The sequence below is a fragment of the Mesoplodon mirus genome (assembly GCF_964341445.2).
Source record: "Mesoplodon mirus genome assembly, chromosome: 11".
Lineage (NCBI taxonomy): Eukaryota > Metazoa > Chordata > Mammalia > Artiodactyla > Ziphiidae > Mesoplodon > Mesoplodon mirus.
In genome coordinates, this window is record NC_138987.1 from 39700171 (window position 1) to 39724592 (window position 24422).

The following is a 24422-nucleotide window of genomic DNA, read 5'->3' on the forward strand; positions in this document are numbered from 1 at the left end:
AATACTTTCTCCCATTCTGCAAGCTGCTTCACTTTCTTGATAGCATGCTTTGAAGTACAAATGTTTTAATTTTTATAAAGTCCAATTTATCTATTTTTTTCTTTTGTTGTTTGTGTTTTGGTATCATATCTAAGAAACTATTGCCTAATCCAAGGTGACAGATTTATGCCTGTTTTCTTCTAGGATTTTTATAGATTTAGCTCTTTACCTTTAGGTCTCTGATTTATTGTGTCAGTTTTGTATGTGATGTGAAGTAGAGGTCCAAATTTATTCTTTTACATGTAAATATCAAGTTGTCCCAGCACTATTTGTTGAAAAGACTATTCTTTCCCCCACTGAATTGGCTTGGCATCCTTGTCCAAAATCAACTGACCATAAATTTAAGGGTTTAGTTCTGTTCTCTAAATTCTATCCCATTGATCTATATGTCTATCCTATATGCCAATACCACAGTGTCTTTTTTTTTTGGCCACACCGCACAGCTTATGGGATCTTAGTTCCCCAACCAGGGACTGAACCTGGCCATGGCAGTGAAAGCCCAGAGTCCTAACCATTAGGCCACCAGGGAACTCCCCTACACTGTCCTGAATACTGTAGATTTGTAGGACTTTTTGAAATTGGGAAGTGTGAGTACTCCAATTTTGTTCTACTATTTCAAAATTGTTTTGACTATCTTGGGTACTTTGCATTTTAATTTCCATGTGAACTTTAGAATCAGCCTGTCGATTTCCACCAAAAAAAAAAAAAAAAAAAAGGCAGCTGAGATTTTGATAGGGGTTGCACTGAATCTGTAGATCAATTTGGAGAGTAGTGCCATCTTAACAATGTTTTCAATCCATGGATGTGGGATATCTTTCTATTTATTTAGGTCACCTTTAATTTCTTTCAAAAATGTTTTATAGTTTTCAGTACAGAAGTTATGTACTTCTTTTGTTAAATTTATTCTTAAATATTTTATTCTTTTTGATGTTATTATAAATGAAACTGTTTTCTTAATTTCATTTTTGGATTATTCATTGTCAGTTCATAGAAATACTATTATTTTTGTACATTGATCTTATATCTTACAATCTTGCTAAACCTATATATTAGTTCTAATAGGTTTTAAGTGGATTCCTTAGGATGTCCTACACATAAGATCATGTCATCTGTGAAGAGAGATGGTTTTACTTTTTCTTTCCCAATCTGTATGCCTTTTATTTCTTTTTCTGGCCTAAATGCCTTCGCAAGCCTCCAGTGCAGTGAATAGAAGTGGTGAGAGTAAACATCATTGTCATTTCAGTGTTTTACTTTGCAACCCTGTGAGTCTTTTTCTGTTTGTTTTTTTTAACCCTCTGAGTTTTCATTCATGCCTTTTATCAGGCTGAGGAAGTTCCCATCTATTCCTGTTTCACTGAATGTTTTTATCAGGAAGGGGTGTTGTACTGTTCTGCTTGTTATTTTTGTTTTGTTTTGTTTTTTGTTTTTTACTGTTACAGAACAAAATGGTATGACCAAGGACCAACGTTAATTTAGATTAAAACCACTTGATGTTATATACTTGGATGAGTTTGAAGTGTCATATGGAGCCAAATAAAAATCTACTTTAAGCAACTCAAAGAAAATAGCTTATTCTCTGGCTTTTAGAAAATGATAAATTTGTAACATTAAAGAAACAAAAGGTATCAGAGAAAAAGATGGATGTGCCCCAAACTTATATTATTTAAACATCTGCACAATAAAGTGTAATGCAGAAAGCAAAGAAAAATGGATTTGACACAACTGATAATCTTTCTACCTAAAATATACTAAAGACTGATATGAAACTGAAGATCCATTTCCACTGCATAAAGAAGTTGTCAAAGATGAATATACAGGAGAGAAGACAGCTGGGGCACAGACAGGAACGCTCACAGAAGTTCTCTCTGTTAAGCCAGGCCACATAACTAGTGAAAAGCCTGTGCAAAGTCCCCAGCCTTCTCCTGCCTGCCTGTCATCCACTGAGGAGGATCACACTGCAGCTACAAGAGAGCAAGGTCTCCTGAGTCAGCCTGGCCCCAGAGTGACTGTGTGGACTTGCACCCCAATGCCCCACAAGGGACATGCAGAGCAAGCAAAAGAGACATTTTGTTATGTAAGCCTCTGAGATTTGGGGTTGGCTTGTTACTGCAGCTTAACCTAGCCAAATCTAACACAACAAATTAACTGTGTGGGGAAAAAAGCACAGCTTCCTTTAAAAATGGAAGTAACTTGTAAAGATGAGAAAAATTAAAATGACAATGCCAGTGGGGCTACAGGAAAAATAGGAATGAACTCGAACATTGCCAATAGACTTCATGGAAAAATCTGGAAACACAGAACAAGGCAGATAACAGTTACCAACCTCTGACCCTGCTGTCCCACTCTGGGGAATAAGCCCCAAGCAAATAAATTCAAAGAAAAAATAGCTTGAACAAAATGTTCATCCCAGTAATATTTATAACAGCAAAGACTGGAGACAAGTCAAATGCTCACAAACTGAGAAATCATTGGTGAATTGACAGAGTGGACACTACGCAGCCATTATAAAAGACAAGTAGGGGAACCACTTTATATTTGAAATTTGGCATAAGCAAAAAAACAGAATAAAATAGCACATAGACCTTCATTACACACAAGTGTTAAAGGCAAGGATTATGTATTTTCATCTTTGTAACCCCAGTGCTTAGCATGAGGTAGACGCTCAAATATTTGCTAAGTGACTGAATGTCTGAGCCAACAAATAACCAAGTCGGGGGGTGACAAGGTCTCGAGGAGACTCTGGGGACGGAGTTGAGTGCCCCTTATTTCTGTAAAATGACTTCAGTGTGTACACTTTAAGATGCATATATTTGAATTAGGAAAAGGGAAATAGTATTCTTCCTTCATGTAACAAAGCTGGATTAATGTTTCAAGGGGATGGGTCATGACTTTACACAAAGAGAAACTCACTAAAATCCAAGCTCTGAAACACTAGGAAGGAATCCTCAGTAAATGGTAACTGTGAAGTTCAAGGAGAGGCTGGCAGGTCGTGGTCTGTGCTGGGCAGTGGGAGAAGCAGGGTCAGGTCCCGAGGGGCTTGTTTAACAGTTTTACTTGTTTTGTAGATGCCGATGTGCCGAACCACTTCATAGTGTGTGGACACGTACTGTACAGGTTCATCATTCAGACACCTGGACACTTTCTTAGATCTCTCCAGTGTCTACTTTCAATTGATTCCTATCTGTAATCATAGAACCTCCTTCTGTAACTATAAATATCCTGTTTCTTCCTTTGGAGTAATATTCACATTAAGGGAAAAAATTCACCAGAAGCTCAAGAGAAGTAATACTGAGTTGTCACCACACCTCCTCTCTCTCCTTTGTCCTGGACTGGCTGCTGCCACCTGTCTTCAACCCTCTTCAACACTCAGGGCACCACTGGAACTAACAATGTCAACTCCTTGAGTCGAATTCTTCCTTCACACCTGCCTGGTGAAAACTCTGCCCTCTACCTATCACATGGCCCTCAGCCTCCTGCGCAGTTACAAGCAGTCTGCCTTCGGTCTCCCAGCAGCTCTCCCAAGCCCTCCGCAACAGCTCTTGCAGACCTTCTCTCTGGTACCTCCCTGCCCTTCACAGAACATGGGCAAGTGGGCAGTCAGAAGCTCCTCTGTTTCTTGCCACCCACAGGCCGGCCTCTCCATACACACTCCCGTCTAAGGCTGACCCCTCATCTGCCTCTTCCCACTGCCACAGGAGCCCCTCCAGCCATCAATCCCTTTCTCCGTCTTTCAGCCTTGACTCCCACACCCTCTCTAGCGGTCGCTCACCCCTCTTCCCTTCATAGCCAAGTTTCTTACAAGAGCTATCCACTCTCAAGTTCTCCAGTTCTCACCCCACCCGTTCATTTCTCAGCCTACTGCTTCCTCTCCCATCTTTCTTTCTTTTATTTTAAAATTGATTAATTTACGTATTTGGCTGCATCGGGTCTTAACTACGGCACGCAGGATCTTCGTTGCGGCACGCGGGATCTTTCGTTGTGGCGCACGGGCTTCTCTCTAGTTGTGGCGCAGGGGCTCCAGAGCATGCGGGCTCAGTAGTTGCACCGTGTGGGCTTAGTTGCCCCACAGCATGTGGGATCTTAGCTCCCCCACCAGGGATCGAACTCGCATCCCCTGCACTGGAAGGTGGATTCTTAACCACTGGACCACCAGGGAAGTCCCCCTCTCCCATCTTTCTAATAAAATTGATCAGACTAGAAAGCCCAAGACCTTCCTGGTGTCAGGTGCCACCCTAGTGTTAAACCACCCAGCTCTTTCAGGTCTTCTCACTGCCCCTCCTGCACTCTCTCCTCCTACAATCACACCCCTGGCGTCCACAACACTGCATCTCCTGATTTTTCTCCTCCTCTGTCCTCAGGATTCTGTCCCAGGCCCTGCTCTCTAGCTGCACACTCTACCTAAGCAAGATCCTCTGTTCCCACACATCAAACTACCTTTAACCTCATAACCCTGGATACGCATCTCTGGCCCCAAACTCCAGACCCACACATCTGACTGCCTACTGGATGCCTCCACTCAGCCATCACACAGTCCCTGCAAACCATTTCCTACCTTCCCTGAGCCCACTCCCATTCTTGGGTTTCCTCCATCAGGAAATGGTCCCACCATTCACCCAGCTGCTCAAGCCAGAAACTCCTTTTCTTCTCACACCCAACCCCTACCAACCCCACTACATTTAATCAGTTTCCAAGACTTGACAACACGAGTTCTTCAGTATCTCCTGAATCTTCTTACTTTGCCAGTTCCCACAACAATGGCTACCTTTAATAAGGCCACCACCATTTTTTGCCTAGTTTGCCAATGGCCCAACTGATCCCCCTTCCTGGTCCCCCTTCCTGTCTATCTCCATGATGCTACCATGGTGGTTGGTGGTGTGTCTTTTGGAAGGTCAAGTTATGCTTCTACTTGAAACCCCTCCAAGACTTCTTACTGTGGCCAGCAGGGCCTCCCAGCTCTAAGCATCGCCCCCTCCAGGCTCAGCATTCACACCACGTCCTCTGTCACCTTGTACTCCCTCCGCCAGTTAACAACCTGCAGTCAGCTCCACACAGACACCACGCTCCTCTAGCTTCTGCGCCTTCACACATGCTGTTCCTGCTGAACAAACACAGGAGTGAATGAGAGGAGGAGGAATTAATTTCTCGCTGCCAAACAGTTTCAAAAGCAAAACTATGAAACTCCTTTCAATTAGCTTTACAATGTAAAAAAATGTTTAAATTGAATGTGAGTACAATGTAATATAGCTAATATAATCCAGGGTGAGTGCCCAAAGTTTGCCTCAGTCTAGAATTGAAGAACAGAGGAAGATAACAGCCCCAGGACTTGTCAGTGCAGGGGACACTGCTGCCAGACGGAGCACACGTCACTGGTCCCTCCTGGCTTCTGACTTGGTGACAGCAGTAATGTGCTGTGTGCCCACCACGCTCCAGGCCATTCTCCACAAGGCCCCTCATGCTCACAGCAAGTTTGTAATAGGCCCCATTTCACGTGTAGTCGAACAAAGGCCGAGCCACCAAGTAACTCACCCCAGGTTTCTTCACATGAATGGGGAAGGGGCTGGAGTCATTCACAGATCTGTCCCACTCACTCTCCTGACTTCTCCACACTGTGGGGGTGGGCTAAATGATAAGGGTCTTTGCAGCTCTGATTTTCTATCATTCCAAATGGAAAAGGGTTATGACCTGTAGTCATCAGAATCTCAAGGAAGTATCTGCCAGCCACAATTAAACACATTCAACAGATGTGGCTTCTTCTGTCCCCAAAATGTAAGCATTCTATGATGATCGCCCAGCCAGTCACATTCAACAAAGACTCATTTTACAGCTCCAAAGAACAAGTATTCATTGATTGGCTATCATGTCAACCCAGCAAAGAGCCCCAGTTACATCACAGCATGCAAAACTGCCTGCCAAGGCTGAAGCAGTGTTATTCTAACATAATCTTAGAATGCCTTCACACAAGTGGCATCACGCATACACACACACACCGTCCTGGAAATTCGCTGCTCCTCTCTCATATCCAGCTGGCGGTCAGGGTCGAGAAGCAAGCACATGGGGACACATGGCTCATCACCACCACTACCTCCCCCTCATTCACTTCAGGATGTCCTTACATCCTAACACAGCATCTAACAAGAGACAGATGTCACAGATAAAAGAGATGTGCATGAAAGTTGCAGGGAACTGGGCTGTCGATTTGGGCACCCTCATTTCATCTTTTTTCCCTGAAATTCTCTGTGCGGCTCCACCTCCCCTGTGCCAATCTTTGAGGAGCACCGCCAGAGACAGTTATTAAGCTTTAAACACTTCCCAAAGATTCCTTCTCTCAGTGAGAAGCTCTTGCCCAGTGGGTTACTTCTTCCTTGAGCTGCAAGTTTTCCAACTCAAGAGACACACTTAAACACTAAAAGGGGCTTCCCTGGTGGTGCAGTGGTTGGGAGTCTGCCTGCCAATGCAGGGGACACGGGTTCAAGCCCTGGTCTGGGAGGATCCCACGTGCCGCGGAGCAGCTGGGCCCGTGAGCCACAACTGCTGAGCCTGCGCGTCTGGAGCCTGTGCTCCGCAATGGGAGAGGCCCACGTACCACGATGGGGAGCGGCCCCCGCTCGCTGTGACTAGGGAGGGCTCTCACACAGAAACGAGGACCCAACACAGCCATAAATAAATAAATAAAATTTTAAAAAAACAACACTAAAAAAGAAAAGTCAGACAAGACAGAAAGATTCTTCTGGCAAAAGTAGAAGGAAAAAATATAGAATGGGTCAGGAGGTTGTCCTTTGTTCAGGCAAGAAAATGAGGGTATTCAACAAGGGCAGATGTGATAGGGAAAGAGGGGAAGAGAAACACTGACCACTGAGAGCAGGCAGTTATGGGGCCGCCCTCCAAGCTCTGTTAAAGCAGGTTTCCAAGATTCGACAAAGGACATTATTAACAACACGCATGAGTCAGAGTGGCCCCAGGTCAACCACTTCAGCTTCTTTCAACCCCTCCACTTTGAGGCGGCCCCTTCTAGAAGCAGGACTTCCTGTCACACAAAGGGCCTCTGTGGGCAGTTCCTCGGCCTCTTTTCCTGTGCAGAGCACCAGCACTTTCCGAGGCTCTTCCCTCCCTCAAAGTCTGACTGAGCAATGAGCACTCTAGGGGGGCTGTACCCCTGCTGAAGGGGTGAAACTTACCTGCCCTGAAAACTAGACACAGCAAGAGAGAACAAGACCAAAGGACACGGCACACCTGGATGCATACAGCTAGAACTGACATCTAGCCTCTGAAATCTGCATCTATGATGCTTCACAAGACATGCTGGGGTGATCCCCTGATGGTCTAATCACCTCAGGCAAAAAACTCAGGAGGTCTGTGATGGACACTGCTCATTTGTAAAATGGAATCCAATCTGCCTTAGAGGTAGTGCAGATCAAGTGGAATCTGTCTGGGGCCTGGTCCAGTGCCACTGTGGGGGGCCTCCAGAGTGATGGTGACTATGGGCCAGCTTCACTCAAACAAGCCAGGCGCCATCACTGAGGCATTCCCACAGGCTTGACAGACATTTGAACAACCTCCTCCAACACAGCACCAAGGCCTAGGAAAGAACACACTATGGGAACAGGAGGGTCCTGAAAGGGTACATGGGGCTGACAGTTCAGTGGGAATTCATTAGCTGGAGAAGTAGGGAAGGGCATTCCAGTAGAGGAACCTGCATGGCAAAGAGAAGGTGGGATAAACCAGTGCAGTAGAGGGTCACACAGATCCTGAGGGCAAGCCCTGGGAAGTGGCTTTTAAGGAAAGAGGAGAGATAATTTACAAAGGGTAGGGTGCCGATGGTCACACCATCTGGTCGCCAGCCTCAGTGGCTCATTATGCTACAAGAAGAGTGACTTCTGCTCTGTCCACCTAACAGCAATAAAAAGCAGCACATCCTGGGGGACTTCCGTGGTGGTCCAGTGGTTAAGAATCCGCCTTCCAATGCAGGGGACGTAGGTTCGATCCCTGGTCGGGTAACTAAGATCCCACATGCCACGGGGTAACTAAGCCGTCGTGCCGCAACTACTGAGCCACACGCTCTGGAGCCCGCGCACCACAGCTAGAGAGAAGCCTGTGCACTGCAACTAAGAGCCCACGTGCTGCAACTAAGATGCGACGCAGCCAAATAAACCAAAAAAAAAAAAAAAAAAAAAAAAGCAGCACATCCTGAAAAAAGCCCACCACGGGAAGGCTAGGAAACCACTGACTAGACTTCACACCCATCAGAGCTCTGTCAGGAAACAAACTACTCAAATACTTCTCAAGCAGTGCTGTAAATATGTGCCTTTGCAGTTTAAAAAAAAATAAGTCATACAAAACACAAAATGGTTTGGTTTTTAAGTATTTTGTAGGTAATTACGCATGGGGCCACTTTCTCAAGACACTATTCCATTTCATTCAAACATACAAGCTGGAGCCAAAGCATTCTGTTCCAGGGAAGGAAGGACACAGTGCCAGTGTGGACCTTGAGTGACAAACTGACAACTGAGTTCTAACTTGACTGTGATTTTATTTTTTAAAAAGTTCCCATAACGTGAAGGACTATGCAGTAATTTGGAAAAAGGAACAGGGAACCCACTTATCAAGCAACAATCTAAAGCTACTGAGCTAAATAAAGTTTCCCTTAAATGGGGAAAGAGAGAGCAGGGCTTGAACTAGCAGTGGTAGCTATGATAGGTGCAAGTTTTAACTTCTAAGCCTCATTCTTCTCACCTGTAAAATGAGGATAGCTGACCTACTTCAGGGGGAAGTAATGGGAAATTTAAATGACACGTTATATGTGAGTGCCTGTATATACGAGGCACTCAGCAAATGTCCCTCTCTACCCGCCTGTCCCTAGTACAACTCCTCCTGGTCCCTGGGTCTCGCTGGCCATGCCCCACCTCAAGGGCAGATGTCACCTGAGCAAGCAGGACATACACGCTCATCCCTCACTTGTGCCACTGAAAACTCCAGGAACACAAAACAAAAATCTGCAGCGTTAAGCCATATATATATATATACTTTTAAAATTAATTAATTAAGTTATTTTTTTGGCTGCCTTGGGTCTTCATTGCTGCGCGCAGGCTTTCTCTAGTTGCAATGAGCAGGGGCTACTTTTGCGGTGCGCGGGCTTCTCATTGCAGTGGCTTCTCTTGTTGCGGAGCACGGATTCTAGGCATGCAGGCTACAGTAGTTGTGACACCTGGGCTCCATGGTTGTGGCTCGCGGGCTCTAGAGCACAGGCTCAGTAGTTGTGGCGCACGGGCTTAGTTGCTCCGTGGCATGTGGGATCTTCCTGGACCAGGGATCGAACCCGTGTCCCCTGCATTGGCAGGCGGATTCTTAACCACTGCACCACCAGGGAAGCCCTATATACATATTTTTTTAATGATGTTACCTGCCTAATAAACACTTCCAGTTACCAGTTTACAAAGGAGAAAAATTAATGGAATTTCTGTTTATGATAAAATGCCTAATTACTATATAGGCATACCCCAGAGATCTTGCGAGTTTGGTTCCAGACTACTGCAATAAAACAAATACTGCAATAAAGCAAGTCACACAATTTTTTGGTTTCCCAGTGCACGTAGAAGTTATGTTTACCCTATACTGTAGCGTATTAAATATACAATAGCATTATTTCTAAAAAACAATGTACATACCTTAATTTTAAAATCCTTTATTGCTAAAAATTATGAACCATTATCTGAGCTTTCAGCGAGTCGTAATCATTTTGCAATAGTAACATCAAAGATCAGTGATCACACATCACCATAACAAGTATAATAACAATGAAAACGTGTGAAATTTTGCAATAATTAACCGAAATGCGACACAGAGACATGAAGTGAGCAAATGCTGTTGGGAAAACGTGCTGATAGACTTGCTCAATGCAGGGTTGCCACAAAACTTCAGTTTGTAGAAAAATCAATATATGTGAATTGCAATAAAATAACCTGTGCCTGTATATAATAAGTATTATCTGAGATGCTCTGAAGAAAATGTCTTGGTTACTACCTTAACCTCAATTGTAATACCAAACATGCGCAAGCATGGGCACACACAAACACAGGCAAAGAGAGTCCATCCTTAATGAAACATTTGTCAGTTTAGCTGGCTCAAGAAATAGACTGTGCCCCAAATTTTTTAACATTTTCAATAAAATATGTGATTTATTCTGATAAGCTCAGTAAAATGGTATTGTCAAAACAAGGATGTTGGGCTTCCCTGGTGGTGCAGTGGTTGAGAGTCTGCCTGCCGATGCAGGGGACACGGGTTTGTGCCCTGGTCCAGGAAGATCCCACATGCCGCGGAGCGGCTGGGCCCGTGAGCCATGGCTGCTGAGCCTGCACGTCCGGAGCCTGTGCTCCACAACGGGAGAGGTCACAACAGTGGGAGGCCTGCGTACCACAAAAAAAAAAAAAAAAAAGGATGTTTTGATCATATTATGTATATTTGCCCCAAGATTCTAAAAACATTTACTTTCTGAGTGCCAGAAACCTTGCTAAGAGCTGGGGAAGGGAGTGAAATAAGTCAATAATAAGAGGTGGTCCTGCACTCCAGGAACCACAGTCTAGCAGGAAAGATAAGACAAGGTCCCACCTGATTAGGCTGACAGGTGGTAGGGAGGAGGGGGCAGGCGGAAGAGCAGTCTGGAAGATGGAGGGAGAGGCTGGCTGCCTGCAGCCCACTGAGAGTGAGTATGAGGTGCTCCAACCAAGGGGAGAATCAGGAGCTGCTCTGAGAGCCTGGAGACAGATTGAAAACAATGCCCACACCCACGAGGGCACAGAAAGCTCCACCCTGGAACAGAGGCAGAACATGGCCACCTCACACCACCTCTGCCTCAGCTTCTTTGGTTCAAGCCACCAAACGGAAAACGTGTCAACAGCTGCCTGTCCCACTTATCTACACTCCCCCGCTGCAAGGTCCCATGTGATCTGGCCTCAGCTTCCAGCTCCAGTCTCGGCTCCTTCCAGTGCCAGCCACAGTGACCTTCCTCTGGGTCTCCAAATGTGCCAGGCTTGGGCCTACCTTCGCCCCTGTTTCCCCTCTACCAGGAACACCCTTCCTCCAGGATCTGTAGGCTTTGCTGCCTCACATCATCAGATATCTGCTCACACATCACCTTCTTCTTAAGAAAGCCTTCCCTAACCCCTCCCCATTCCTCTGACATGTCAGCCCCTAACTCTGCATTATTTCGTTAATAACACTCAGCCCCACATGTCAAATTGTGTACTTATATACTGACTCCAGTCACAAGAACGTAAGCTCCTGAAAAACAAGGACTCTGTCTTGTTCACTCCTACATCCCTGCCACTGATGCATAACAAGTGCACAATAAACACGTCTGCAAGGAATGAGTCAAGGAATGTGCTAGGCTCGGGCACAAACACACAGTGTAACAGAACAGACTTGTGTTTTCAGCAGCAAGGCAGACCAGGAATCTTAATGACGCTCCCACTGAAAAATTTAAAAAACTGAATAAAGTATAATTGCATCACTTTATTATGTTATAAAATATAATAAAAGAATCTAAAGATACCAAAAAGGTAAATTTAAAGAAGAAACCCTAGAATATAAGTAGATAAGTCAGCTTTCTCTCTGAGGTGACAAAGAGAGAAAATATAAAAGAAAGATTAATAGACTTCGAAGAAATAGTGAAGTCTAACTTACAACTCATGAAGTTCCAGAAGGAGATAACATTAAGAGCAGGCAAGAAGCAATATTTAAAGATAGTTTTTCAGAACGCTGAAAGACATTAACTCATAGATCAAGGAAGCCCAATGAACTCAAGCAAGACCTTGAAAAGAAAGAGACAAATTAAATTAAAACTGTAGAACCTCAAAGGTACAGAAAAGATCATAAAAGCAGCCAGAGAGAATTGATATATTCAACATGCTAAGCAACAAAAACTGCCAACCAAGAATTCCAAACCCAGCAGAACTAGTTTTTAAGAACTAAGAACTAGACATTTTCAGAAAGACAAAATATATACCACCCAAAAAACCCTTGCAGAAAAGGAAATTTTAAAGGATATACTTCAGCCAAAAAGAAATTATCTCAGCTGGAAAACTTGAAGCACAAGAGAGAATGGTAAGTAAATATACTAGTAAATACACGGATAAATCTAAACAGCATTGACACTATGAAACAGTTTCTAATTTATAGAATCAAAAAATTCAGAAAAGAAATACTGGACAAGTTGGGAGGGGATGTGGAGTTAAAATGCTTTAAATCCTTCCATTAGTCAAGAGAAACATAAAGTCATCACTTTAGATTTTGTTAAATGTTTTTGTTAACAATGGGTATCTAGGATAACCACTAAAGGACTAGACAGAATTTAATTTTCAAGCTAAGAGAGAAAAACAAATGCAATGATGGGGGTGTGGGGGAGCAGGAGCACGATGGAACTCAATCAAAACAAAAAGGCACACGTGCGCGCGCACACACACATAAACAAACACACACACACACAGAAGAACTGTAGCAAAGAGAAGGCACAGGAACAAGAAAGGGCTGCATCTATTCAGTATCACTTCTATTCAAACTGTACTGGAGGACTAGCCAAAGCAGTAAGAAAAATAAGTAAAAAGTATAAGAATTAGAAAAGGAGAATCAAAACATTATTTGTAGATGATACGGTTTTAGCAAGGCTGAAGGACACTGAAGATATCTGTCTAGAATGACAGCTCTCAGCTATGACTTGAGAGCTGTCTAGTTAAGTACACTGCTGGGGGCTCTACACATTTGGTTTCATTTAACATGAGGGAAAGACCATTATAATCTTCATTGTACAGAAGAAGAAACCAAGAGTCAGAGGTTAAATATCTTGCCCAAAGGCACATGGCAAGTAAATGGTTAGTTTTGAAATTAAGCCTATCTGTCTCCAAAGCTTAGCCACTACGCCTGCCAGAGAGCGATAGACAAATGACGATGGCACCACACGATAAGCACCATCTGTGCTCTCTCACAGGCGCCTACGACGGGGTGATTACAAGTGCTGGAGTACAACGAGAGGGAGATTAACCTGAAGAAAGCCAGCGAAGAGAGCCTGGAGCTAGGTCTGAAGCATGCAGGAGAATGCACAGACGGCAAATGGCAGGTGCTCTGGAGAAAGACAGAACAGCATGTGCTAAGGTTAAAAGGTATGAAAGAATCAAGAATATGAGAATATGACAGTGGGAGAGCAAAAAAGGGAGTAGCTGAATACAAGGCAAGATAGGTGCCACCAGGCTGGGGGTCTTGAAAGTCACACTGGGAATTTGGAAAGTTATGGGGAGGGACATGATCCAAAGGCCCGTGAAAGAAAGTTCCCTCAGAGAGCAGAGAACAGACCATCAAGCCTGCAGACCTGGGCTGTCCGATACAGCAGCCACCAGCTACTGCGTGCTTGCTTGAAATGCCCCTAGGACAACCGGGGAATTGATTTTTTTGTATTTACTTTTAATTCATTTTAATACAAACAGCCACACATGGTTACCAGCTACCATACTGGACAGTGCAGCTCTAGAGGTTAGAGGCTGGAGAAAGAGAAAGGGTTAGGAGACCAGGAAAGAGGAGTCATATTCAAGAGAAGAACAGGCAGGACGAAGTAACCTGTGAATGAAGGGCGGAGGGGGAATAAGGATTAAAAGTTCCTAGTTTTGGAGGCAAGGTAGGTAGGTGGTGATGGCCCAAAGAGAAACAGAAAATTCAGAAGAAAGAACTGGGTTAGGATGACAAATACTGGCCTGGGCCAGATAAATCTGATGTACCTGAAGCCCAGCTACATATATACTACTGTTCAGCCATATCAAACTCCCAAACACAGCATATTCCTTCTGACCTCCTTGCCTTCGCATATATATTTCCCCGTTTCTCCTGTCTGCCTGACAAACCTCTCTCCAAAACACACCACCAATCTGTGAAGTTTTCCCCGACCTCCCCCATTCTTCACAGCAGATAAGGTCCCTGTAGCACTGTAAGAAGACTTATCACCCTGGAATTTAGAAGTCTCTTTATCCGTCTGGACTGTGGGCTTCTCAGGGGCAAGAACTCAGTCTTAACCATCATGGATCCCAGGGCCTACTAGCAACATGCCTGACACAAACTGAGTGCACAAGAAACTCCACCAAGCGGGTAAGCTGAATGCATGTGTGCCCGCACAAGTGAACGAAGCAAGTGATCCAGCCAGCCAGCATTTAGGTGGACTGTCCCTCCAGGTAGTGACCTAATGCATGGTCAGAAATAAGCACAGAGCTCACTCAGGTGCCTGCACAGCTGTTAATGAAAGCAGTCAGGTGATGGAACAAGCACAGTTTACATAAGTCTCACACCATGACTTTTCATCATTATGACAACCTCTACCCATCCGAAATTCAAACTCTTCAACCTCAGAAGTCTACTGGATGCGCTTAAGATAAATTAATGCCTTAAAAGTCAACATTAAATATGCAACGATTTCTCCTCAAAAAATGGTCCTGACACTTCTCCGCATGGCCTCGTGGTCTTGTTGTGTAACATTCTTCCTGCACAATAAGGGTCAGATCTCACGAATAAGTGAACCTGAGCTGAACACCCTCAGAGGTGGTAAGTTAACAAAATGTTTCTGTTTTCCAAGTCAACAGATACTTGGTCATAAGCTCACTGTGCCTTGTGCTATTTTTTCTTTATGTGTCAGCTCATACCAGAAAAGAACCATAAAGAGATCACTTCATTGTCTCCATATTGCCCTGTGCTTCATTTATTTTGCTAAACGAGCACTATCAATACATGTTAGGAACTTGAGAATCAAAGAAAATTCAAATTGGTAAGTTCAACATTTTAGTCCTGTTATTCCATCAATAACATCTTGTCAAGTAGCAGTCTCCAGCAAAATCATTCTCCCCGATCTCCCTCAAGGACTCCACTGCAGAACAAATTCCAATGAGAAACAAGACTGAGTATGAAATTCGTAGCACAGGCGTCCCATTAACATAAAGAAATTTTAAATCCCATACTATTGTGATGGTCATCATCACAAATTTCAAATTCAGAAAACTTTGTGTTAGATTCTTTAAGTTATCCAAAAAACAGAACATTGTGCTTTGTGAGTCCACATAGAGATTCACGTCTTATGATTCACGTATGACAGTTTAATTAGAAAAAAAATTTAGGCCAGATTCCCAGGGCTACTGGAGATGTTAAATAGACACCTGGTCTGCCACTTGACATCAAGGCAGAACTGTGAGATGCAAATGCATTTAGACCAGCCCAGTGAAACACAACTATAGTGCCTTCAATCTCTGTGGGAAGGAGACCATTGCAACTCTTTCATTCGTTCACTCACTCATTCAAATTAACGGCCCATGTTTTCCATTGTTACTATTCACCCCCACCCTGGCCCCCAGCACACACACAGCCCTCTTTACCTGCCTCTGGAGCCTGGGATCTACTTGGGCTACTAGGAGAAGTTTCTTCAAAGCCTTGGCGGAGGTTCTAAGGCCACCGCTAGAAGCTGGCCTGGAGAGATGCCTTGAACAGAGACGGAAATGAAGAAGGCCCAGACAACCCCAACCTCACACACTCTCAGAGACTTCTGGGCCAAGAGCAGCCTCAGGGGCTGCCTTTAAAGTCCTCCTCAGCCTGCAGCAAAGCCAGCACCACATCCCCCTTCACATATTTAAATTTCACAGGCACAATCAGAATTTATACTAATGTGGACAGAAGCTAGGGGCAAGGAGGAATGTCAAATATTACTTATTACTGACTAGGACTATTATATATTAATTATGTTTATATATACATATATATAATTATATATTTATTAAGGCCAACCCAATATGTATTAAGAAAAGGAAGCCAGTTAAAATATTCTATAGTTAATATGTACTGAAAATATAGCAGGACATATAAAATGCTAATTGGGGAACAAAGGTAACTAAATTATGGGAGAAGTGAACTAAGCCAGTCCCTGAAGCAGGCTCCTCACCCTTCTTTAACCCCCGATGTAGTCATCTGGCTCACCAAATGAAAGCAGCTTCTTCAAGGACAATGACAAAAAGTGGTACCAGAATACCAGGAGGGAAGACACAGTCCCAACCTAGTGCATAAAAGCATTGCTTATCTCCAGGCAAAGAAGGCAAGAATGCACATGCAGAGTCAGTGTTAAAAACAAAACAAAACAAACAAAAAAACCATTGCTCATGTATCCTACTTCATTCCCAGGTTTTATAAATGAAAATAGGTATAAAGTTATTGACCACAATTTCAAGCACAATTAAAATATTTATAAAAATGCCTATTTTCCTGTAGTATATTTGTTTCAGAATTCTCCACAACATATACCCTAAGTACTTCAGAAAATACAAATAAGTGCTATTCTATGAACCTCTCCAAGGCATTTTAAGGTGACTCTGGACAGAGTGGGAGCCACATCAAGGTCTAAGAACAGTCACTCACTGTTCTCAGCATGCCTCTATTTGCATCTAATTCCCATACTTGAATTTCAGAGGATTCAAATTCAATTTTTAGGAGAGACTATTTTTAAATGTTTCTGGAAGGTTGTAGATAAATTTCATTTTTATAAATTAAATCACTACCCCTTTTATTTACATTATAATGTATTATTTTAAAGCCTATCCTATTCCAAAACCCTGTCAGTCCAGACTGAGAGTTAGCAAGATAGAGTTGTCAGTATTCCTTCCTAGGGGCCAAAATGCTCCTACAGAGTTCAGGGTTTTCCTTTCACAATCTGAAGAATCCTCTTTTCAAAGAAGAATCAAGTACTTTCGTCTATTTTTTTATTAGTTATGATTTTATTAAGTATGGGTTTCTCATCTAGCAGATAATCATATAATGAGGTTTTCTTATAACTGTAACAATTGAGTAAGACCTAGTTTAGGGGAGAAACAAGAAAACCTTTATAAATTAGACAACTCTTTGTTTTTAAGAAAAATCTCTCTCAAAGGGAGAAATGTCAATGCTCACTGTGCTTGACAGGTGATTTGTGCTTGAGGTAATTCATTGCACACCTATGCCAAATGGTGCTCACTTAGGGAAATTCTTCAATAAAAGCCGAGTATTTGAAAATGAAACAAATGAAAATGGACTCTTAAGAAGAAAAAAGCCAGTCTTGGCCAAGTCCTATTAATCTTGAGATAATATGTGGAGAAAGCAGATAAAGGAAAAGCCAATGGCCCAGAAGTCAGGGGAACTGGGTTCCAGACTCACTCAGCCACCAACAAGCCAAGTGACCTTGGACAAGTCAGCAAGGCATTTCACCTCTCAGTCTTAATTCCTTTGTTTAAAAAAAAAAATGAAGGGGTACTTCCCTGGCAGTCCAGTGGTTAAGACTCCACGCTTAAAAAAATGGTTCTGAAGAACCTAGGGGCAGAACAGGAATAAAGACGCAGACGTAGAGAATGGACTTGAGGACACGCGGAGGGGGAAGGGTAAGCTGGGATGAAGTGAGAGAGTGGCATGGACATATATATACTACCAAATGTAAAACAGATAGCTAGGGCTTCCCTGGTGGCGCAGTGGTTGAGAGTCCGCCTGCCGATGCAGGGGACACGGGTTCGTGCCCCGGTCTGGGAAGATCCCACATACCAAGGAGCGGCTGGGCCCGTGAGCCATGGCCGTTGAGCCTGCACGTCCGGAGCCTGTGCTCCACAACGGGAGAGGCCACAACAGTGAGAGGCCCACATACCGCAAAAAAAAAACCAAACAAAAAAAACAGATAGCTAGCGGGAAGCAGTAGCATAGCACAGGGAGACCAGCTTGGTGCTTTGTGACCACGTAGAGGGGTGGGATAGGGAGGGTGGGAGCGAGACGCAAGAGGGAGGAGATATGGGGATATATGTATATATATAGCTGATTCACTTTGTTATACAGCAGAAACTAACACAGTATTGTAAAGAATTATACTCCAATAAAGATGTTTAAAAAAAAAAAAAAAGGACTCCAGGCTTCCACTGCAGGGGGCGTAGGTTCGAACCCTGGTCAGGGAACTAAGATTCCCACATGCTGCACGGGCGGCCAAATAAATAATTAAAAAAAAATTAAAAAAAATTTTTTTTAATGAATGGGCCTGACTATAACGACTCCAAGAGCCATTACAACTCTGAAGATCATGGTCCCACCTTTTTAATTATGCCACCTCCTAAATAACAGAATTATATGGCTGAGCAAAACAGAATACTAACAATGTATAAAAGTGGGGTGGGCTTATTTTTACTACTGGCATAAATCTCAGACCTATAAGACATGCTTCAGTTTAAAGCTAGGATACCTGTTTATTATTTTCATAAATGCAGCATTATAGTTCACCTAGAATTAGGTAAGATATCTTAGATATGAAGAAAGAAGGAAGTTGAGATATTCTAAATCAGTGGTCCCCAACCTTTTTGGCACCAGGGACCAGTTTTGGGGAAGATACTTTTTCCACAGGCAGGGGAGGGGGGGAAGGTTCAGGGAGTAACTCGAGTGATGGGGAGCAGCAGATGAAGCTTCGCTCTCGCCACTCACCTCCTGCTGTGCAGCCCGGTTCCTAACAGGCCACAGACCGGTGCCGGTACCGGTCCACGGCCCCAGGGTTGGGGACCCCTGTTCTAAATTATAAGAGCAAGGGTGAAACCTGATTAACGTCTGAAAATAGGAAACCTGATTAAGGTCTAGAAAATAGGAAATATGCAACCTTAAAAGTGTTAGAAATACATACATCACACTAGATAACGACCTAACAAGAAAATATGCTTGTGTATGTGGCACAGACTGTACCAGCATGGCGCTTTCTGGAGAACAGAAAGAGGACACTGCCTTTCTAATGTTCACAGCGATAGGTAACCCAATAAATAGTGATGAATCACTCACATATCGGGATTTTTTAAAAAAATCTTCTAATTAGAATTACAGTACTGCATAGACAAAGGAAAGGGAGAGGGAGCCAAAAATTTTCAATTCCAGAGCATGACTTCAAGATAAGAAACAAATATGTATGTAAAGCTGCTCAGCTATTGAAACAATAAAAGTTTTACATTTTGCTATCCAATAAAAATAAAGTGTCCAGTGATAGCAGTCAGATGGGGATGAGAGCACAGGGTCCAGATGAGAAGAAAAACAAGAACTGACTGAGGAGGAAGACGGAGGGGGGGGCCTTGGAGCAAGCCGCATGCTAATTCTGGGATTCTGGAAGAGACGGTCATGAAACAGCAATTACAGTTAACTGGAAAAGCTAATTTGTTCATTTTCTATCACAAGTCCCAGTTGTGAGTTTGTAGATTAGCTGTGGCTGTTAAGAAAGGAAGTTGAAGCATGTAATAAATGGAATGCCTGACAGTAGGGGGAAAAGAAACCAGCCCTCTATTAACTGTTAACTCAAGTAATTCATTTAGCTACACAGTAAGAAAAAAATACAGCCAGAGGTATGCAAACTAGTCTAAAACATGCCTAAGTTTTTAGTTTATTCCCTCTATTTTGAAATGAAGCATGCACATATGTTCCAAAACCAGAGTAGAAATTATAAAGCATAGTCATTTGTTTAGATCAAGATGTATTCACCAAGAAAACCAAACATGTACTCTAACATTTTCTCAAAGCATTTTGGATAAAACACTCCACACTGTTCAGTTGATATTGAACTGGGTGAACATTTCCATCAAGAAGCTATAAAACTAGGTGTGCTTAAAAGGGTTCTGTTAAATCAATCACTCTGGAGGGAAAAAAAAAATCAATGAAAATTTTACTTTCAGAAGGTCTCCCTTAAAGGAAATGCATGTTCTAAACAGCACACTCACGTTTTCCTGTCAAAGGCGGCTTCAACTGCTTAACTTTGCAGATCAGCTTCTGTACCTGCCTCCTTCCGTCCCTGCTGGTATGTCTGACCTCGGCTCCCAGCTGAATTCTCCCAGCACATTTCATCATTTCCTGTTGGCTGCCGACTCCTTGCAGCCGAGATAAGGCCATTCCCCTACACTGCTGCATTCACCCTACAGGCACCAGGTTCTCAGACCGCCGCTGCAAGCCTGCTGGGACCATCACAGAAGAGCTTTCTTTTCAGTAAGTAGCCAAACAGAAATCTCAGTATTCCATGGAAAATCAGAGGCAAAAGGACTGAGAACAAAAGTCATATCAACCCCCAAAATCAACTTTTTATAAAATAACTTACACTGTATGTGATGGTCTTAGAGTCTCTTCTTGTATTTGGGATCCTCCCATTTAGGAGGAAAAAAAGACATGCTCTGTTTCTAAGGAGCCAGGAGTTAATGTGACAGGGGTTTACTTGCATGGGATAATCTTCCATTGCCCCTACGTGTAAAACTCAGCTTCTCTCTGTGACTCCACACACAAGGCAAAGCAGCTTGACAGTGAGAGATGCAGGGGAAGCCTGACGCAGGTTCATGCTGGACACAGGCAGGGGACCCTGGTCTCAGCAGTGTGACTGCCTCCTAGGAACTAGGGCACTCAAATATGCAAGTGTGATTCCCTAGAAGTAAAAATCAACACAAAAACACCTTACTTCCTAGAGTTTTACAAAGAACTGAAAGTGAAGGAAAAAAAGAATAATATAACTTTAGGTAAGGAGGAAGAGATCCTATCTCCTCGTTTTACTTATTTATTTTTTAAGTGTTGAGGGGTTTCCTTTTTTAAAAATATTTATTTATTTGTGCCAGGTCTTAGTTGGAGCAGGTGGGCTCCTTTTAGTTGTGGCTCGCGGGCTCCTTAGTTGTGGCATGCGAACTCTTAGCTGCAGCATGCATGTGGGATCCAGTTCCCCGGCCAGGGATCGAACCTGGGGCCCCTGCATTGGGAGCACAGAGTCTTAACCACTGAGCCACCAGGGAAACCTCCCTAACTCCTCATTTTCAAATGTATGTGCCCACAAGAACATACTGTATAATTCCCATTAGATAAAGAGGAGGCACAACTCTGTGCCAAGCGAGGCCAAGACAGGGCAGAGCAGAGAGGGACAGAGCAGGATGGGGTCACCAGGAATGCTTCTGAGCAGTGTTCTGTTTTTTGAGCTGTTATGGGTATGGTGTATTTGTGAAAATTCATTGGTATACGCACGTATAATATGCGCACTTTTATGTATATATATTTATACCTGAATAAAAGTGTTTTAAGGGGCTTTCCTGGTGGCCCAGTGGTTAAGACTCCATGCTTCCATTGCAGGGGACAGAGGTTCCATCCCTGGTCAGAGAAGATCCCACATGCCGCAGAGCAACTAAGCCCGTGTGCCACAACTACTGAGCCTGTGCTCTAGAGCCTGCGAGCCACAACTACTGAGCCCGCATGCCCCAACTACTGAAGCCTGCGTGCCTAGAGCTCGTGCTCCGCAACGAGAAGCCACCGCAATGAGAAGCCCACGCACCGCAACGAAGAGAAGCCCCTGCTCACCGCAACTAGAGAAAGTCTGCGCGCAGCAACGAAGACCCAATGCAATCAAAAATAAATAAATAAATAAAATTGGTTCTTTTTAAAAAAAAATCTCGGTTTAGAAATTCCTTAATGGAAAAACACCAATAAAGCAAAGACCATATCAACAAAAGCCTCAATTATTTGACAAGTGATAAGCATTCACACTACTCCGAAAATTATGACACCACTTTCCCCTCACCCTCCTCACGAAGTCAACCCAACGCAGACTTCACCGTACTCTGCCGCCAGCTTAGTTAAGTCAGTTACACCCTTACAGAGGTGTACACGCCACAGTAGCATCCTCTGGTCTGCAGGGAGGCTGGCCACTTCATCCCAGGGTTTGCTGTGGGACAGACAGGATCAGGAACTGAAGGTCTAATGGTCCTAAAGGTCATTTTGTCCAGTGGTGGACACTAAGGCTGGAAAAAGTTGAGCAACAAGTCAAAAGGCTTGTTGAGTACCAAGACAGGCTTTCTAAAACCAATGGCATGGCAGTTATCTTTCAGAGTACATGCTTTAACTAAGTTTAAGCAGCATAAAAATATGGTCACCAAAGCCTTTGTCTGGGGGTATTTTCTCCCACTAAGAAGGAATACACACCTGAGTTGTTCTAGCAAAGCAAGCTGATTGTCTACCTCTCCTTGCTATCAGCTAGCATGACAGAAAACTCTTCTTTGCCCCAGAGCCCCACTTAGCGCTCTTGGTTATGGGAGGGACAATCATAGCAAGGTTTAAGAGCCTCATGCTCTTTTTTTTTTTTTTTTAAATCCAACAAACAATGGCTGCTCAATAAACATTTATATAGTGCTTACTTTATTTATGGTCAATCATGAAAATAACCCTATGAGGGTAAGTACTGTTACCTCCTCCATTTTCTAGGTGAGATAACTGAGGCACAGAGAAGTTATATTACTTGCCCTGTGTCCTGGAGCTGGTTCATGGCAAGGGCCAGGAATGAACCCCAGACAGTCAGCCTCCAAAGCCCAGCTGTTAACCACTACACCACACTGCCCCTCCATCTTGGCTTCCCTGAAGAATCAGAACTGGGTCTTGGATACAGCTGCTGCTTAATAAAAATTGTATATGAACTGAATTAAGAAGGCAGATAGCAGTAGGACCATGAAGTAACGAGACTGGCTTTCCAGAGTGGCCAGGGCTCCTTCTCCCTCCTCAGAACTTCAGCCACATCTCACCAGAGGATGCCTGGCAGGAGGCAAGCTCTCCTGGCCCTCTGGCAGCTCTCCCATCCTGGGGCGGGGGTGCAGCTCCTGGAGGTGGTGCTGGGACAGAAACACTGCTCCAGAGAAACCCACCTGCTAACTTCTAGCACGTGGTGCCTAAACTGGTATTTCCAGTTCCAAACTGGTTTGTCACCAGGCTTGAAACCATTGGGCATTCATTCAACAAACATTAGTGCCAGGCACAGTGCTTAGGGCCTCGGGGCCCCATGATTGAAAAGCCAAGGTCCCTTCCCTGCATTGCTCACAGTTTATGGGCACGGCAGAAGTGTAAATAAATTAAAATGGTGCGAGCTGGTAAATGCTAGAACCAACGTGCCCCAAGGGTTGAGGGGACAGTGTGAAGGGAGCAGGGACCCAGGGCGGGAAGGCTTCACAAAGCAGAGGACACAATTGGGTTCTCCAAGAGCTTGCCACCAACCTACTCCAACCATGTGGATTAAGGCAGAAAAAAAATTCAGAAGCAGAGTCCAGCAAATTAGCTAAAGACTGCCAGGGTCATCCATTACCTCAGCCATTGTTACCAATGCACATCAGCAGGGGGATTCGAGTGAACAGCCATTAACCTAGCAGAACTCTCAGACATCAGGACAGCGTCTGACCATGCTGCCTCTTCTATCTGATACCTTTGTTATATGACTATCACGTGGTGAAAATGGCTGCCTCTACTGAGCTCTTTTAAAAGATCCCATAAGATAGGTACTACTAGTCCCCTTTTACAGAAGGGAAACCAGCACAGAGAAGTTAAGTGACCTGCCCAAGGTCACCCAGCTAATAATGGCAGAATGGGGATCCAAACTCAGGTTCACCTGATACTTCAAAGCCCATCCTCTTTCTACCACACTCTTATGCCCCCCATGGAACTAGAGCTGTGAAGCAAACTAGGATATTTAGCAACAGGTCATGTCATATGGGGAAAGAGTAAAATTTCTATGATGTCAATTTTCCCCCATTCCTCTATTGGTCTGTCCTTGCTTTAATACCACCCTTTAAAAAAAAATAGCTTTATTGAGGTATAATTCACATACCATACAATTCAGCCATTTAAAGTGTACAATTCAATGGTTTTTAGTATATTCACAGATATGGCAACCATCACCCCAATTTTAGGACATTTTCATCATCTCAAAAAGAAACCCTGTACTCTTTAGCTATCGCCCCTCTCCCTACCCCACCATGCCTTCCCCCAGCCCTAAGCAACCATTGCCTCTTACAAGGTGATTCTTTCCGTGTTTTTTTGTTTTTTTGTTTGTTTTTTGGCCACACCACAGGGATCTTAGTTCCCCAAGCAGGGACCGAACCCCTGCCCCCTGCAATGGAAGTGCGGAGTCCCAACCCCTGGACCGCCAGGGAAGTCTCACAAGGTGAGTCTTAAAGAGGTTATGGGCACACAGTAATTGGGTTGTTAATAAAACAGTGCAAACTGCAGTTCTGTGCTTTATTCCTCCCAACTGGGCTAAAGCTAACAGCTGAGCCAGGACAGAGCAGGACAAGAGCCAGACGACTCAGAGGCAGAGGCTGGGGTGGGAGGCGGGGGTGCCTGGCGGCCCCATGCTACATGTGCTACACGGTTCACATCTCAGAACTTAGCAAGCCCTAAATGCAGAGCCAAGAGGCCTAGCGCCAGCAGGGATGGCACAAGTCATGCAAAAGCCCTAGAAGAGCCTCTCTAGTCACAAGACCTTAAACCATTTGGAATGCCCATCCCCCCATCTCCAGAAAGACAAACACCAAGATCATATCGGCTGCCACAAGCTAAGGGTC

The 24422-nt window shown here is 43.9% G+C and overlaps 1 protein-coding gene across 3 annotated transcripts in view; it reads right to left on the bottom strand.

The window, feature by feature from the left end:
* PACSIN2 (protein kinase C and casein kinase substrate in neurons 2) overlaps positions 1-24422 on the bottom strand; it is a 140719-nt gene that overhangs the window by 73946 nt on the left and 42351 nt on the right. The window contains exon 1 of one of the 3 annotated variants that reach the window (XM_082636968.1): positions 19797-19885. The exons of the other annotated variants lie outside the window; for them this stretch is intronic. The gene's annotated coding sequence lies outside the window, so the exon portion shown is untranslated. Of the gene's footprint in view, positions 1-19796; positions 19886-24422 lie in introns of those variants that run through there. 3 annotated transcript variants of the gene reach the window in all.